Genomic DNA, 17,805 nt, shown 5'->3' on the forward strand with positions numbered 1-17,805 from the left:
CACTGATTATTTTTTGAGCAATATATAGAGGCCAGAGTACCATTAAAAGCAAACTAATACACCAGATAGTAAGAGATTAATGGAAATGAGAGTGTAAGGTTAACTAACAATTATATGGGTGTAAAGATAGCCATGGAATCAAAGCAAAGCATAAACCTTTCTAAAGGTCCAAAATAAAAACTAAAGCCAAAAAAATGACAGATAAAACATGGAAAATAAATACTACAGATATTATTTATACAGTTAAGATTTATCATTCAATAAATGTAAATGTGCTTTAAAAGCCACCAAGAGATTTTAAATTTTTCTTAGAAAGCAGACCCAATTATGTGCTTTAAAGAGACAACTTAACAGTAAAATGACTCTTTGAGCAGCAAGCAAGTCAGAAGGACTGAGGATGTCTAGAAGCAATGAAAACAACCAGATTGTGATTTTATTGTCAATAAAGTTAAATTCAAAGGAAGAAAAGTATTGAAAATAAAAAGGAAGGATAGTTATTAATTCCAAAACCCACACATCATAATAAAGACACAATAGTTGTGGACATATGTGTAGAAAGAACGCAGCAACTTCTTTTCTAAAAAGAATTAAAAAAAATTAAAAAATTAAAAAAAAAAGAATAATCAGACATAGATAAACATGCACTAATGGGGTCAGATTTTAAGACACCAAATTGTAGCCAGAGACAGAGGAAGAACAAAAATAAGTAATATGTAGAAGGGCTAAGTAATCAATTGGTAAACAATTAATTAGATCTTAGGGAAATGTATGTATGGGTACTGATACCAGAGAATCCAACTTCTTAAATGCACGTTGAGTATTTACAAATATCAGCTCTGCATTAAATTAATATGACAAATAACACTCACTAGTAACGAAATGAATTAAAAATCAATAACTAAATAAAAATATCCTTTCATCTAAATATTAAAAAAGTTCTAACAAACTTTCTCTTAGGGAAGAAGGGAAGTGAAAGCAAGTTACAAAACTTTAAAAATTGTATGATGAAAATGCTACATATGAAAACTGGGTTAAATAAAAAAGGGCAAGCTAAGAAAAATCTTAAAGCCTTGAGTATTTAGAAAAATTAATGAATGAAGCCTGTGGTCCCAGCTATTAGGAAAACTGAAGAAGGAGGATCACATTTTGCATGCCAGTGTAGCAAGACACTCCTTCAAAGTAAGTAAGTAAATAAATAAAAGCTTTAATTCTCAACACAAAATAACATATTCAAAATGACATAATAAAACAAATTGAAGCTTAAAAGCTTGAGACAGAAAATGATAATGACAAAAACAAATTAATAAGGTAGAGATTTGAAAGTCAGTCTATTTAATTAACAAATTGAATACTGACATTTTAGGCAAAGTTAACAGAGCAAACTGCTAGCTAACTTCATGAATAGGCAAAATAAGAAATGACAAGGAAATCAAAATTTTTGAGCTGAGTGTTGGCACATGCCTGTAATCCAGTGGCTCTGAGAGGCTGAGACAAGGATGATTTCAAGTTCAAAGCCAGCCTCAGCAACTTAGGAGGGCACTTAGCAACTTAGCGAGACCCTGTCTCTAAATAAATTATATTAAAAAAGGGCTCAGGATGTGGCTCAGTAGTTAAGTATCTCTGGGTTCAAACAAAACAAAACAAAACAAGCAAACAAACAAAAAACTTTAGAAACTATTAAAAGAGACTGTACTGTTAACCTCTATGAAAATATCTATGAAGACCTAAATGAAATGTGTGATTTTCTGAAGGAATACAGTTTACTTTTTGATGAACCCATTAAAGATAGAAAATTTAAACAAACTAATTTTTACATAAAACACTAGAAGTTACCAAGAAACAATCTCACAAAGCAAGTCTAGCAAATGTTACAAGTCTACAGGGTCCCAATGTTCCATAAATTGTTTTTGAGCATAGAGAAATGTTCAAATCTCTTTATGAAGCAAATATACCATTACTACCTAAATCCGGTGAAAATAGTAAAAAAAAATAAAATTGTTGATCAATGTAATATGTAAACATTAATGCAGAAATGATAAATAAAATATTAATAGTAAGAATAGAACACTGTAAAACAAAAATAAAATTTCATGACCTGTAGGATTTATTCCAGGAATGCATGGTTCGTTTAATAGTTCAAATTGTACCAGTACAATATACCATATTAATTAGTCTAACGAGAAAGTAGCATTGATAAATACTTCCTTAACACAAATAGATATTTATGTCTATTATATGGATATATGCACATATATATGGCATTCTAGATAAAGATAATTGCATATTAATATTTAATGATTTTAAAGTTAATTTAGTATATTTTTAGTGAGAAAATATTAGAGACATAGCCTCTTGAAGATCTGGTCATCAAGGCAAAGATGCTGATTCTATTCACTAATATTTAGCATTATGCCAGAGGTTTAGCAAATGAAATTAGACAAGATAAACTAACTAGTCTTACAAGAATTGGACAAGAAGTACAACTATTTCTATTGCAGATGATATAACAGCATGCTTGGTAAATATTAGTCAGCCAGTGATAAAACTTAAAAACAAAAATTCAGTAAAGTAGTTTAACATACAGAAATCAATTACCCCTCTCTACAGACAACAGGCAGGGGTTATAATAATCTCCTATTTACAATAGAAAAAAAAGATAAAGTATTAGAAGTAAACTTAAAAAGGTATATGCTAAACCTATGTGAGAAAAATTATTACATCCCAGAAGACACAAAAGTAGTCTTAAACTAATGAAAATAATTCTTATTTTCCAATAACAACAATAAAATAGATAGTTCTCCTTAAAATGAATTTATAAGCTTAAAACAGTCCCAATAAAAACGGCATTTAAAAATAGTCAAGTTGAGAAAGAAATTAATATTGAAAAATGAATATGTCAGAATATTCAAGAAAACACTAAAAAATAATTACAAGTGTCCTGACAGATAGTAAAATATACCACAAGCTTCTTTTGTTGTAAGTATGCTTACTGGTCCATCAATGAGTAGACAGGCCAATGGAATGAAACAGGAAATCTAGAAGTCAACCAAAATAATGGAAATTTGACTTTTGATGTAGCTGAGATCTCAAATTATTGGGCAAAAATGTACTTCTTACTAAATGCTTTTGGAATTGTTGGATAGACATATGGGGGAAAAAGTATCTCCAATTTATATAGCAAATAACTCCAAATGAAGAAGATATATAATGTAAAATAATAAAACCATAATATAAGTGAATCAATTTCTACCTATACCTCAAATTCCATATTTAATAAAACAATTACTACATTCAACTATATACAAATAAAAAAGTTAGTATGACAAATTAAACTGAAATAATGGAATGAAAAATAATGTGTTTGCAACATGTATCTCAGGTAAAAGAGAACAATTCCTAGTTTATACAGAACTCTCCCAAATCAAGAAGAGAAAGACCTTGTAGAAAGAAGACATGAATAGTCAAGTAACAATATATTGAAATGGTCCTTAAATTTGGCAAATGATGTTTAATCCCACCCACAAGAAATAAAATAGAATTTATAATCACAATTCTCAGCTATCAAATTGGTAAGAGTTTATAAACTCTGCTGGGGTTAACCTTCCTGAGCTACAGCCTGGAAATTCCTCCAGTACAGTAGGCTGGACTAATTGTAGATGTTGTCTCATCCATTTCACATCTCAGCGATTGTGGTTCTTTGTTGCCCAAAATACAATCTCCTGAAAGCCCTTTTCTTATTTTTTTTTCTGTTTATATCAAAGGGAAGGGCAACGAAGTCATATTACCTTATCCATTATGTTACCTTATCTTCTAGAAGTAAAAATCTCTGGTTTGAGCCATAGCTTATTTTGACCGGTAGATGTTTACAAATCTGCAAATGTTACTTTAGAAGAAATTGGTTGGAGAGGGTGCCAAGCTCATTTTTATTGAGATTCTTCTTTGCTTCAGGACCTTGGCATAATGTTCTAGATGCTTTGGTTGCTTGCTAATGGTTTTAAACAGCTGTTTGGTTTAACCAGTGCTATAGTTCTTCTTACAGTGGATTGGTATAAGAAAATCTTTTTTATTATAGGCAGAGGAAAAACCCTCACCAATACTTTTTCTAATATAATCCCTTCCTCATCCTATCTGATATTTCTTTCTAGAACTCCAATTATAGATAATTGAACACTCTCAATTTGTCCTCTGTATCTTAACATCATTATTATATGTTCAAATGGTTAACTCTCTGTGTTGAAGTCTATTGTTTAAAATCATAATTTATTTCATGCATTATGTCTTTAACTGCTTAGTTTATCTATTGAGTATTTACTTTCAATCAATATAATTGTTATTTTTCAGGGTTTTTAGTCCTTTTTACAATATGTCTGGGTCATGTTTGACAAGTCTTTCTTTTTTCATATTTTAGTAGTCTCATATTTTTTGAAACATATTTTATGTTTTGTGTCTGATAATTCTGTCTTTAGATTTTTTTAGATATGATTCTTTAGTTTCTTGTTCTGAATAATTCTTTTCTAAATTAATTCTTGGGGAAGTTTTTTATTTTCACTTTTATTTCAAAATTTCCTTGGAATTCCATTTGTGGTAATTCCTTGAGCTTGGTTGTAAAAGTGAATTAAGTCTGTCTGGGCATGGTGGTGCACACCTGTAATCCCAGTGGCTCAGGAGGCAGGAGGATCACAGGTTTGAGGTCAGCCTCAGCAACTTAGCATTGCTCTAAGCACCTTGGCCAGACACTTTCTCAAAATAAAAAATAAAAAGGATTGGGGATGTGGCTTAGTGGGTAAGTGCCCTTTGGTGCAATCCCTGGTATCCAAAAAAAAAAAAAAAAAAGTGCATTATGTCATAGGTGCCTGTGTACATATACACTAATATATCTATTTGGCCTGGTAATGGTTGCATGACAAACAAGGGCAGAACTATGCTTTTTGCCTTTTGGAGATAGGGGTACTTCAGGCAGTATGAGTTCCAGCAAAAAATTCTGAATTTTAGGGCAGAATTTTTCCTTCTCTTTATTCAAAGGCTAACACTGAGTAGAAATTTACTTAGTTTTTAATCTCTGTTTTTTAATTGGCCTGGTCATGCCTCCCTTTGGGGAGGGGGCATGGTTTGTTTCATTGGGGGTTGCTGGTCTATCTTGCCCTAATTGGGCAGCAATTCTTTTCTGTTGGGCTGGATAGGTGTGAGGGGCTCCCAAGCACTCAGGATTGGAAAATGTCCCACGTCTCAGAAAACAATTGCCAAGAAGCTCACTTATATTTTGGCACCTTGCTCTTTTGACTTTTTTAGGCTTCAGTTTCTCTTTTATTGCCAATTCACTCATTGTTTAAAACAAGTTTCAATAGTAATTGTTGAAAATGTAACTCCATAGGTTTACTTTGGACCAGAAGGATTTGTATTGTACATTTAGTCCACCACACTGCTAGAAACAGAAGTCTCTCCAACTTACCTGTCATACTGAAATCCAAGGTACATACTTAATTCAACTGATGTTAACAAGTCATCACATGTTCAAAACATTTGTTTCTTCTCAAATGTCTTCAAGATAAAAGGCATATTCCTTAAGGGGGCACCTACTCTCCGTCCTGATTAGATCTTGGCTTAACGCTGTAGCTTAAACTCATAAAACTCTTCCTTCTATTCTTTGTTCTATTTAACTCTAGATTTTTTTCCCTATGTAACATGGTGTATGTTGACTTTCTTCTTTTGCCTGGTACACTCTTAGTGAGAGGTTTAGCTATGGCTTTTGTTGATTTGCCTAACCTACCTACGCTCCTTCTCAGGACTGGGGTGAGGTTTTGAATAATGTCCGGTAGGAAGTGTTCTTTGACCTGTGACTCCCTTTCTTCATATTCATCATCTTCCAGGAGCCCTCTAACTGCACCCTGTCTTTACGTTGTAAGCATTTACCATATTGAGGTTGAACATTTCCTCATTATCCTCATCTGCCAAGCCTATGATGGTGCTTTCCATATTAAAAGTTTAATAAATGTTGAATGAATGAACATAATTATTATGAATCTCATTACATAATCCAGCACCTTTAACTGTTCATTTTAGCTTTTCTGAAATAACTAAATGATATTATTTTATCTGTTATGTTTTTTTAAAATCGTCATAGAACCCTTTCACATACATGACCTCATATGTTACAGGTAACGTAGGCCAAATTTAGCTCTGCCCTAGACCTGCCAGACCATGAGAGTGATGTAATCCTTAGTGATGTTAAAGCCTAAATGCTAACAGTGGAATAACTCTGCTGTGTTCTATTGTGAGAAATACTTCTAAATTTTTCCAATTGTCTTTATTGTACACTTTTATCTTACTTACAGCTGTAAAAAGTTTTGGTCAAATCAAAATTAAGTTTTCTTAGTTTTTCCCGTGGTATAGTTTGGATGCTAACAAAATCAATTTGATATTGATATTTGTCTCCTCGAGATTGGTCATTTTCTCAGTGCTCTGATGAAATCAAAAGAGATTTGATTAGCAAAGCTTTTCTCATGAGACTTAGGAAAAATTTTCAAACTTTGGAAACATGTTAAATTAAAAGGCTGAGAATATAAGGACATTTTATCAGGTAAGAGTGTGTCTTTTGGACATTGCTTAAGCAGACAGGAGCTCAATGAAGTGGTGAGTTTGATCTCCTTGAGTCCTAGCTATTGTGAGCAAAGACATGCATCCGAGCAAGGAATTCAGACTGGAAATATGACAATAAACCCAGAGATCAGAGCTTTGCCAACTTTTTCTGGGGAATAAAGTAGCAGAGGTGTTTGAGCTCATAACTCATTTTAGAGCGGTTCATTTCAAAAAATTGGGATGGAATTTACATAACATACAATTAGCCTTTCTTGTACAATTTAGCAGCATTTAGTACTTTCTCGGATTTGTGAATCCTTATCTTCCTCTAGTTTCATTTTTTAAAAAAATCACCTCAGAATATACCTACTCCATACTTTTTAAGCAATCACTCTTTATTTTTCCCTATACCCATCTCCTGGCAAGAGCTAATTGCTTTCTGTCTCCATGGTTTGCCAATTCTTGATAGTTCACATAAAAGAAATCATAAAATGTGACCTTTTGTGTCATGCTCCTTTAACTTAGCATACATAATGTTTTGAGGTTTATCTAAGTGACATTTCTGTGCTTCATTGCTTCTTATGACAGAATAATATCACATTTTACGTATTGTTACTAGTTGCTTATCCACTCAACTATGGATAAACATTTGTGTTATTTCCACCTTTTGTTTATTATAAATCACATTACTATGAAGAAATAGAACAGTATTTATTCAACAGCCTATTTTAAGTTCTATGTAGTATAAACCTAGGAATGAAATTTCTGATTCTTTTACAGTCTTATGTTTAACATTTTGAGAAATGATCAAACTGTTGTCTACAGTGGCCATCTTACATTCCCAGTGGGAATATATAAATGTTACAATTTCTCTACATCCTCATTATTTTTTATTTTCTTCTCCTCCCTCTTCTTCTCCCATCCTTACCATGCCTTTCTCCTCCTCTTTCTTTTATATAACCATGATAATAGGTATGAAGTGGGATGTCATTTTGATTTTGACTTGCACTTTAATGATTTTAATAATGTTGAATATTTTCTCAAATGCTTTCCAGCCATTTGTATGTATTCTTTAGAGAAATATCTACTCAAGTTATTTTTTTCATTACTGAAAGAGTTTAAGCATTCTTCATATATTCTGGATGTATATAAATCCTTTTCTAATATGTAATTTGCAAATATTTCCTCCTACTCCTAGGTTGTCCTTTCAACTTCTGAATAGTATTTTTTAATATATGTGTTTTATGCAGCCTTATTTGTTTTTTTTTGTTTGTTTCTGTTGCCATGACCAAAACACCTGAGAAGAACGATTTTAGAAGAGGAAATGTTCATTTGAGGCTCCATTGCCTTGCATACAGTATCAGAGGTCTTAGTTTATACACAGCCAATTCCATTGCTCTATGCCTGTGGTGGGGCAGAATATCATGGTGAAAGGGTATAGAGAAGGAAAGCAACTTAGGTCAAGGTTACCAGGAAGAAGAAGTAGGAGAAGAAGAATGAGAAGGAGAAGGAGAAGGAGGAGAGAGAGACAGACCGACATACTGAACTTGGCTAACCAGGGACAACACATACACTCCAAAGTCACACCCCCAGTGATCTCCCTCCTCCAGCTATACCATACCTGCCTATAATTATAACCCAGTTAATTCAGTCAAGTGGATCAATGTGAACATTAGGTCAGTACTCTCATAACCCAATTATTTCACCTCTAAACTTTCTTTCGTTGTCTTACACATAAGCTTTTGGGGGATACCTCCTTTCCAAACCATAATAGTACATAAGTTGTTATTTTAAGGCCAACATACCTATTTATTGCTCCTGCTTTTGATGTCAAGTCTCTGAATCAATTGCCAAAATCCAAAGCCATGAAGACTTACTCCTATGTTTTGTTTTGTTTTGTTGTAATAGTTTTCTTGCTTTGACTTTTACATTTAGATCTTATTTATTTGGGGACAATATGTGTACTTGATGCGAAGTAGAGGTCCAGATCCATTGCCTTGCATACCATTATATAGTTGTGCCAACATAATTTGTTGATCGTTCTCTATTAGTGGATTTGTTGCCCTGTTCTAAGTTGATTGGCCATAGGTGTATGGGATTATTGCTAATTTCTCAATTCTGCTTCTTGGGTTTGTGAGTTTATTCCTGTGCCATTACCACATTGTGTAGGTGAAGCTTTTCTTATATGTGTTATGTTCTCCTGAGCATTTCCTCCAAAGAGGGGAGCCTTTCTTCTCATTATCCAGTGGCAGAAGTGGGGCTTATAACAGAATCTCTGTCTTTCCTAACTCTAATGCTTGCCACTTACCTGTGATAACAGATAGAAAAGAATTATGATCCCATCCATAAAAGGCTCCTTACAGGTCATTTTCCCAATAGATCTTGCATGATGTTTTGTTAGGGAGTCTTGTTTATTCCTTGCAACGGATCCTTGGATGTGGTACTATGGTAGTGTGATGTTACATATTCAATTATAATTCTGAACAACTCAAAGCAAGCCACAAAGTGGGATGTGATGGTGTAGTAGAGGAGAGGGAATTTTATAGTCCATTATGCTTGAACTGGCTGAGTCCCAGTTACACTTATAACATCATGACCATGTAATTTTAGCCTCTTCAAACAAACTTCTATTCAATTACCTTATATTAAATGTGGATGAAAAACTTATCCTTTAGTATTTTTGTGATAAGTAGGCATAAAGTAAATAAATTTCCCCTAGTTTAGTACCATATGCCAAATGTTGGTAACAGAAAATCATGCTAGAAAAAAGCTATTAATCATTTTGTATAATATATATAATAACATATATGCATTTTGTAATATATATATATATATATATATATATATATATATAATATATGCAGAACCTTATGTGGAATACAATCCTAAATTTAAATCAATTGCAGAACTTGGAAGACCAACCCACCATACACTTTTCAAGATACTTCCTAGGAAAACAGCAATTTACCTACTGACCATTGTACTTTGGTTTTAGTGTTAGGACTTTTTCCTTAATATGCTAGCAGGTAGAAGTGTGTATGTGTGTGTTTGTGTGTGTGTGTGTGTGTGTGTGTGTGTGTATGTGTTGTATTTGTGAGTAAATATTCCCTCTGTTTGCTCTTCTTTTCCATGCTGAGTTTGTAAGCCTTGGTGTCAGGCATTTTCTTTTATTAATATGCTGTGTAAATATGCCTGACATCTATAAAAGTATATGCTGCATATCCATAAAAAACAAAGAAAGGTAATACCAATGCCAACAACTGAATGAATGGAGGTCTTCTGACTACCATCTCAAGTCTATCCAGTTCTCAAATTTGAAACTAAGCCAGTTTCTAAGGTAATTGGATTGTGGATAAGAGAACTTACTTAGAGCCAATTTTATTTTTCTGAAAGTATTTGATTTTTTGTTGCTCCTCTGATATCAGAAGCATTATTACTAGGCTATAGTCTCTGAAGAGAGAGCCAGAGATTTGTATACACTTGTATTCTATTTGCTACCCCTCACTGACTGTATTACTTTCAGTAGTCACATCACTTTTTGAAATCAAATATAAATCTGAGATTTATATTTGTAAAAATATAAAGATAGTATATTTGTCTCATATACTAAATAAAAGGAATAACTACCTCATAGAGTCATCTGTAAGAATAAATTGTAATCATGGACATAAAAGTGCCCTGTGAACCATAAGCACAACACACATGTGAGTTCTCATTAAAAACATTTAATATCATTTACAGAACTGTGGAATCTTAAATTAGGAAGGCTCCTTACAGGTCATTTTCCCAATAGATCTTGCATGATGTTTTGTTAGGGAGTCTTGTTTATTCCTTGCAACGGATCCTTGGATGTGGTACTATGGTAGTGTGATGTTACATATTCAATTATAATTCTGAACAACTCAAAGCAAGCCACATCCCCCAACGGTCTGGGGTAATGACTTTTTCACGTGCAAAGGCAATTAAAATGCCTTGGGTGAGTACAAGAGAGATCTTCCACTGTAGACTTTCCTACTCAATCATCTAGCCAGGTCTTTTGGGCATGTGCAGAGAAGGCAACTTCCTCTTATGCTTTCTTCCTTATGCTTAGAAGAATACAATTTGAAAACAGGGAATACAGAGGCAGGGCATCTTCAAAAAAAGAAACTTAAATGTTGCAATGATAACTACTATGTAACTTGGTTACTCTGTAACAATGGTTTGGCTTCAAATATTTTGTGCAACTCTCTAAAAAAGAGGCCTGTAGGAAGATGCTATTTGTAAATCTATTTATTTTATTTACTATCTTCAAGAAATATGCTCTTCTTCACTGTAGTCATGCATTTTTGTCTTGTTTTCAAGTGTAATTAAGAATTGTATCAGAGTTAGTATTTTCAGGATTGTAATTGACAGAAGAAAGCCAAATCATAATCTTTTCCAAATCTTTCATAATTAATGAATAATGTGTGTATGAAACAAGACCTAGTAACTCAAGTACATAAAATTTGATTGTGTTCTTCTGTGTCAGGAACTCTGGTTTGCATATAGTATTCATTCTTCCTTTTTTACTGCCATCTTAATTTGGGGATAGGGAGAATCATCTTTCTTTAATTCTTAGTGCAAGACATTTGGAAGTAATGAATTCACTCTGATTACTACTTCAGTAATAACTTATTTTAAATTAAACTTTTATTTTGATATAATTATAGATTTATATAAAGTTATAAGAAATGACCCTGAGAGATCCCATAAGCCCTTTACCCATTTACCCCCAAAGGTAGCATTTTACAAAATCATACAATGTAACAACCAGACTATTGCTATTGATACAGTCAAGAGGCATAGAATTTCCAATACCTCAAGTATGTTTTATGTTTCATTTTTATGACAATACCTGCTTCCTTCCTACCTTCACCCCTTTCTTAATTTCTGGCAGCCACTGGTATGTTCCCTATATCAGCCACTGGTATGTTCCCTATACCTATACTATTCTATAATGTCATTGCAAGGAAGCTATATAAATGGAATGTAACTTTTTGAGATCATCCTTTTTTACTCTACATAATTCTCTGTAGATTTATCTGTATTGTTGTTTGTATCAATGGTTTGCTCTTTTATATTTTCTGTATACTATTCCATAATATTGATGAACTACAGTTTTTTAACCAGCCACTGACAATAGGACATTTGGGTTGTTTCTAATTTGGGATTATTACAAATAAAGCCATTACAAATATTGTACAGTTTATGTGTGAACATAAATTTTCATTTCTCAGATAAATGCTCAAGAGTACAATTCCCCGTCAGTATAGTATATGCATATTTAGTTTTTAAATAAACAGTTGAATTGTTTTCGGGAGTAGCTGTACAATTTTATGCTATAAGCAGCAATTGTTAGTTGTCCAATTTGTCCACATCCTCACTGGCATTTAATATGGCCATTATTTTTTATTTTAGTCTTTCTGATAGGTTTGTAGTGATATCTCACTGTGTTTTTAATTTACACTTCTCTAAATGACTAATGATGTTGAGCTTTTTCTCATGCCCTAATTGACATGTGTTCATGTCTTTCGCCAGTTTTATAATTAAATATTTACTTATTTATTTTTATTTTGGGATTTTGGGTTATTTCTGGGAACTAGGCTCTTTTTTGAGGGAGGAGTATATATGCTTTGGAAATATTTTCTCCTAAGCTATAACTTGCCCTTTTATCCTTTTAACAAAATGTTTATTTCTCAGAGCAAACATTTTATCTTGATAAGATCCAATGAATTTTTTTTCTTTTTATGACTATGATGTGGGTTTCAAGTCTATGAATTCTTTGCTTAGTCATGGATCCTAAATATTTTATTTTAGTTTTTTCCTTTAAGTCTTATGATTTTACATTTAATTCAATGATCTATTTTGAAATGATTTTTATATAATTTGTGAGACTTAGGCCAAGATTGCTTTCATTTGTAGAAATGTCCAATTGTTCCAGAACCACTTTATTAAAAAGCTATCTTCCCTTCCTTGAACTGTTTCTGCACATTTATCACAAATTAGTTGGGCAGGGGTTGGAGTGATAAAACACTTGCTCAGCAGTCACAAGACCCTGTGTTCAAATTCCAGCACCATACACACAAGAAAAAAGTTGGGCTGCATAGGTCTATTTCTGTGTTCTGTATTCAGTTCCATTTCTTACTGTATCTATCCTCTTACCAACACCACATGGTCTTGATTACAGTAGATATATTGTATATTTAAATCAGCTAGATGGGTTCTTTTGCCTTATTTTTCTTTTAAAAATTGCCTTAGTCCCTCTAGTTCTTTTGCTGGCTACCTTGATTTTGGAATAAAGTTGTGTACATCTACAAGAAATCTTGCTGGAATTCTGACAGGAGTTATGTTAACCTGTGTATCAATTTAGAGATAATTGTTATCTTTACTATATTGAATCTTCCAAGGCATGAACATAGGCTGTCAATTCATTTGTATCTTCATTAGTATATGGTTTGGAATTGAAGGTCCCCCCGATATGTTTGTTGGCGTATTATAGTTGTATGATATGATAGGATTTGTTTTTACTTATTCACAAATGCATAAAATATAGCAATATAATTTGGCCAGTATCACTCAAAGGTATTTTCCCCCTTTCCTCCCTTGTTACCTTCTCCTAGGCCTTTTCCTGTATATTACTGATTTCCCTTCAATTTTCATGAGATCTACATCTCACCCTGCTGCCTTTCTTTTTAGTTTTTCTCTCTAGCTTCAACTATATGAGAGAAAATGTATGGCCCTTGACTTTCTGAGTTTGACTTATTTCTCTTAATATGGTATTCTCAAATTCCATCCATTTTCCTGCAAATGACATACTTTAATTCTTCTTTATGGCTGGATAAAACTCCTTTTTGTATATATGTCACATTTTCTTTATTTATTCATCCACTGACAGACCCCTGGGCTTGTTCTATAGTTTGGCTCTTGTGAATGGGTATACATATATCAGTATAATATGATGACTTTAATTCTTTAGAATAAATACCAAGGAGCATTTGATGCCACTGGGTCATGTGGTAGTTCCATTACTAGTCTTTTGAGAAACCTCCATACTGATTTCCACAATGGTTGTACTAATTTACAACCCAACCAACAGTGTAAAACATTCCTTTTTCTCCACATTCTCTCCAGCATTTATTATTATTTGTATTCTTGATGGATGAGAGTCTAACTAACTAGAGTGAGATGAAATTTCAGTGTAGTTTTGATTTTGTTTTCCATAATTGCTAAAGAAGAACTAATGCCAATATTCCTCAAGTTATTCTATGCAATAGAAAAGGATGAAACATTTATTCTATACAAATTTATTCTATACAGCCAGTATCACTCTCATATCAAAACTAGATAAGGACATATCAAGGGAAGAAAACTACAGACTAATATATCTGGTGAATGTAGATGCAAAAATCCTTAATAAAACGTATTAAGAAGACTGTACATCAGGACCAACTTGGTTTTAGACTAGGGTGGATGGGTGGCTTAACATAAGCATATCAATATGTGTAATTTACCACATACATAGAATGAAGAATGAAAATTACTTTTAGTCATCTCAAAAGAGGCAGAGAAGGCCTAAAAAATTTAGCACCCATTTATGATAAAAATCACTGAAAAACTAGGAATAAGAAGAACCTACCACAATATCATAAAGGCTATATACAGTAAACCTAAAATAAGCATCACAGTGAATGCTTTCAAAACTAAAAGTATTCCTTTCAAAATCTGAAATAAGACAAGGATGTCCACTCTTACCAGTCCTATTCAGTATACTACTGGAAATACTAGCCAGAGTAATTAGGCAAGAGAAGGTAATAAAAGGGATAAAAGGGGATTTCAAGATGACAGAACAGAGAAGGTCACTTTACTGAATGCTCCATGGTATGAAACAAAGAAAGCAGATAGGCAGCTTCTCAGCAAGATGGGTGAACAACAACAACAACAACAACAAAATAAAGGTGGAAGGACTTTACTGAAATTTATTAGTGGACAGTCAAAGCACATTGACATTCAAAGCAGATCAGGGACTCAAGAGATTGGATATAATAAAATAAGGAAGAAACTCCCAGTTCCAGAACTGCTGCCATGAGGAGCCAGAGTGGTCTTTCCATGAGCAAAGTGAAAGGATAAGGGAATTAAAGTATTCTGAAATATTAGGAGGCCTGAGGTGTGTCTGGATATGGACAGTTAGAAATCGAAGACACTACCTGACTAAACTAAAAGGCATATTGCACAATATTTTTGTGTGGAAAACAAAAATAAAAAAAAACATAACAACAACAGCAACAACAACAACAACAAAAACTACATCTCTCATCGCTTCCTGTGGAGGAAGGAACCATTTTGCCTTCAGGGTGTGGGGGCTGGAAGCTGGGGGAGCTGATTCCTGTCAAACCTGAGTTTGGCCCAAAATGTAGGCCTGCAAACCCACACTAAATGACATAAATTGTGCCTAAGTGACCAGGAGAAAACAAATATAGAAAGAGTTTACACAGGGTCTACTGGTCATGGAAATCTGCCAAAAAATAAAAATGAAGTAATCAATAAATCAAATTAAAATTAAGAATTAAATTAAAAATTAAATTAAAAATTCAATGAAAAGTTTCAGTAACAGACTAGACCACTTGAAAGACAACAGTTTCAGGCAATGAAGACTAAATATATAATCTTGAAAATAAAGCTGACCATGGATAAAAGATGTTAAGAGAACATGAACAGAACTTCCAAGAAATATAGATTAACATGAAAAGAACAAATCTAAGATTTACTGGGATAGGTGAAGGCTTGGAGATACAAACCAATTGAATATTCCATCTTTTCAAAGAAATACTCCAGAAAATTTCCCAAACCTATAGAATTAAATGGAATAATCAAATACAGGAGGTTTTCATGACTCCAAATATTCCATACTACAACAGACCCACACCAAGACAAATTATTATGAAAATGCTTTACATAGAGAAAAAGTACAGAATTTTAAAATCTGCTATCAAAATTGACAGGTCAGTTTTAGAAGGTAATCAATCCATATCTCATCTGATTTCTCAAACCAATCCATCAATGCTTGGAGGTCTTGGGATAATATACACCAAGCTCTGAATGAAAATGAATGCTAGCCAAGAATACTATACCCAGCAAAACTAAGCTTCAGAAATGACAAAGAAATAAAAGTCTCCTATGATAAACAAAAATGAAAAGAATTCTCAACTAGAAAGCCTACACTACAAAACATTCAATAAAATATTTCATGAAGAAGAAATGAAAAATTAAAGTGAAAACCAGTAATGGGAGAAACTACGCTAGAAGAATAGTCATTCAAAGGAAAAACTAATTCAAATTAAAAACCAGAAATAAAGCAAAATGACAGAAAATAAAAATCATTTCTCAATAACAGCATTAAATATAAATGGCCTAAAATCATAAATCAAAGGTTATAGACTGGTAGATTGCCTTAAAAAATAAGACCCAACAATATGCTGTCTCCAAGAGAATCACCTCATGCGCAAAGACATCCACAGACTGAAGGTAAAAGGATAAGACAAACATATCATTCACATGGGTCTCGTAAACAAGCAGGGGTTTGTAGTCTCATATCAGATCAAGTGGACTTCAAGCCAAAGTTAATTATAAGGGACAAAGAAGGACATTTCATATAGCTTAAGAGAGTTAAACATCAATAAGTCATAAAAACCATCAATATTTATGCTCCAAAAAATGAGACATCTCTGTCCATCAAACAAACTGTTTTCAACTTTAAGAATCAAATAGATCACATCACAATTATACCAGGTGATTTTAACACATCTCTCTCACCACTGAGTAGATCCTACAGACAAAACTAATAAAAAAGCTATAAAATTAAATAATAGAATTAGTAATTTAGACATAAAAGACTTATATTGAACATTTCATCCATCAATGACTGAATATACTTTCTTCTCAGCAGCACAGAGATTCTTCTTTAAAATAAACCATGTCTTTGACCACAAAGCAACTCTCAGCAAAAAATAGAGATAATACCTTGCACTGTATCAGATCATAATGAAATTAGAAATCTATGATAAAATTTAAAAAATAAAAGCTACTTTAACAACTAGGGACTAAATAATACGTTATTGAATGACCAATGTATAACAGAAGAAATCAAGGATGAAGAAAAAAAAATTAGAGGTAAGTGAGAATAGTGATACAGCATATCAAAATCTCTGGGACACCATGAAGACAGTTCTAAGAGGCAAGTTCACTGTATTGAGCATTAAAAGAATAGGAAGTCAACAAAAATGCAACCTAGCATTAAATCTGAAAGCCCTAGAAAAATAAGAAAAAATCAACACCAAAACCAGTAGAAGACAAGAAATAATTAAAATCAGAGCTGAAATCAATTAAAAAAACAAAATATTCAAAAAATTGATGAAACAAAAATTGGGTTATTTGAAAAATAAAGTTGACAAACTCTTAGCCAAGGTAATGAAGAAAGAGAGAAAGAAAAATTACTAAAAATTACTAAAATGCATGATGCAAAAGGAAATGTCATGATGGACAGTATTGAAATTCAGATGATAATCAGAAACTATTTAAAAAATTTATACTCTAACTCAATAAAAAATATTGAAGACCTTAAAAAATTCCTAAAAACATATGACTTACCCAAATTAAATCATGAGGACATAAAAATTTTAAACAGATTAATTTCAAGCAAAAATATTGAAAATACCATCAAAAGCCTACCAACAAAGAAAAGCCAAGGACTTGACATACTCTCATCTGAGTCCTAGCAGACCTTCAAAGAAGAGCTCACACCAATCCTCCTCAAATAATTCCATGAAATAGAAAAGGAGGGAATCCATCCAAACCCATTCTCTGAGGCTAATATCACCTTGTTACCAAAACTAGAGAAAGACATGTCAAGTAAAGAGAATTAAGACCAATATCCCTGATGAATATAGATGCAAATATTCTTAATAAAATACTGACAAATCACATACAAAAGCATATTTAAAAGACAGTACACCATGATCAAGTGGAGTTCATCCCAAGGATGCATATGCTCAACATATGGAAATTAATAAATATAATTCATCACATCAATAGACTTAAAGACAAGAATCTTATAATTATCTCAATAAATGCAGAAAAAGCATTTGACAAAATACAGCATTCATGTTCAAAACACTAGAAAAACTAGGGATTGTAGGAAATACCTCAACATTGTAA

The sequence above is a fragment of the Ictidomys tridecemlineatus genome, chromosome 11 (assembly GCF_052094955.1).
Source record: "Ictidomys tridecemlineatus isolate mIctTri1 chromosome 11, mIctTri1.hap1, whole genome shotgun sequence".
NCBI classification, from domain to species: domain Eukaryota; kingdom Metazoa; phylum Chordata; class Mammalia; order Rodentia; family Sciuridae; genus Ictidomys; species Ictidomys tridecemlineatus.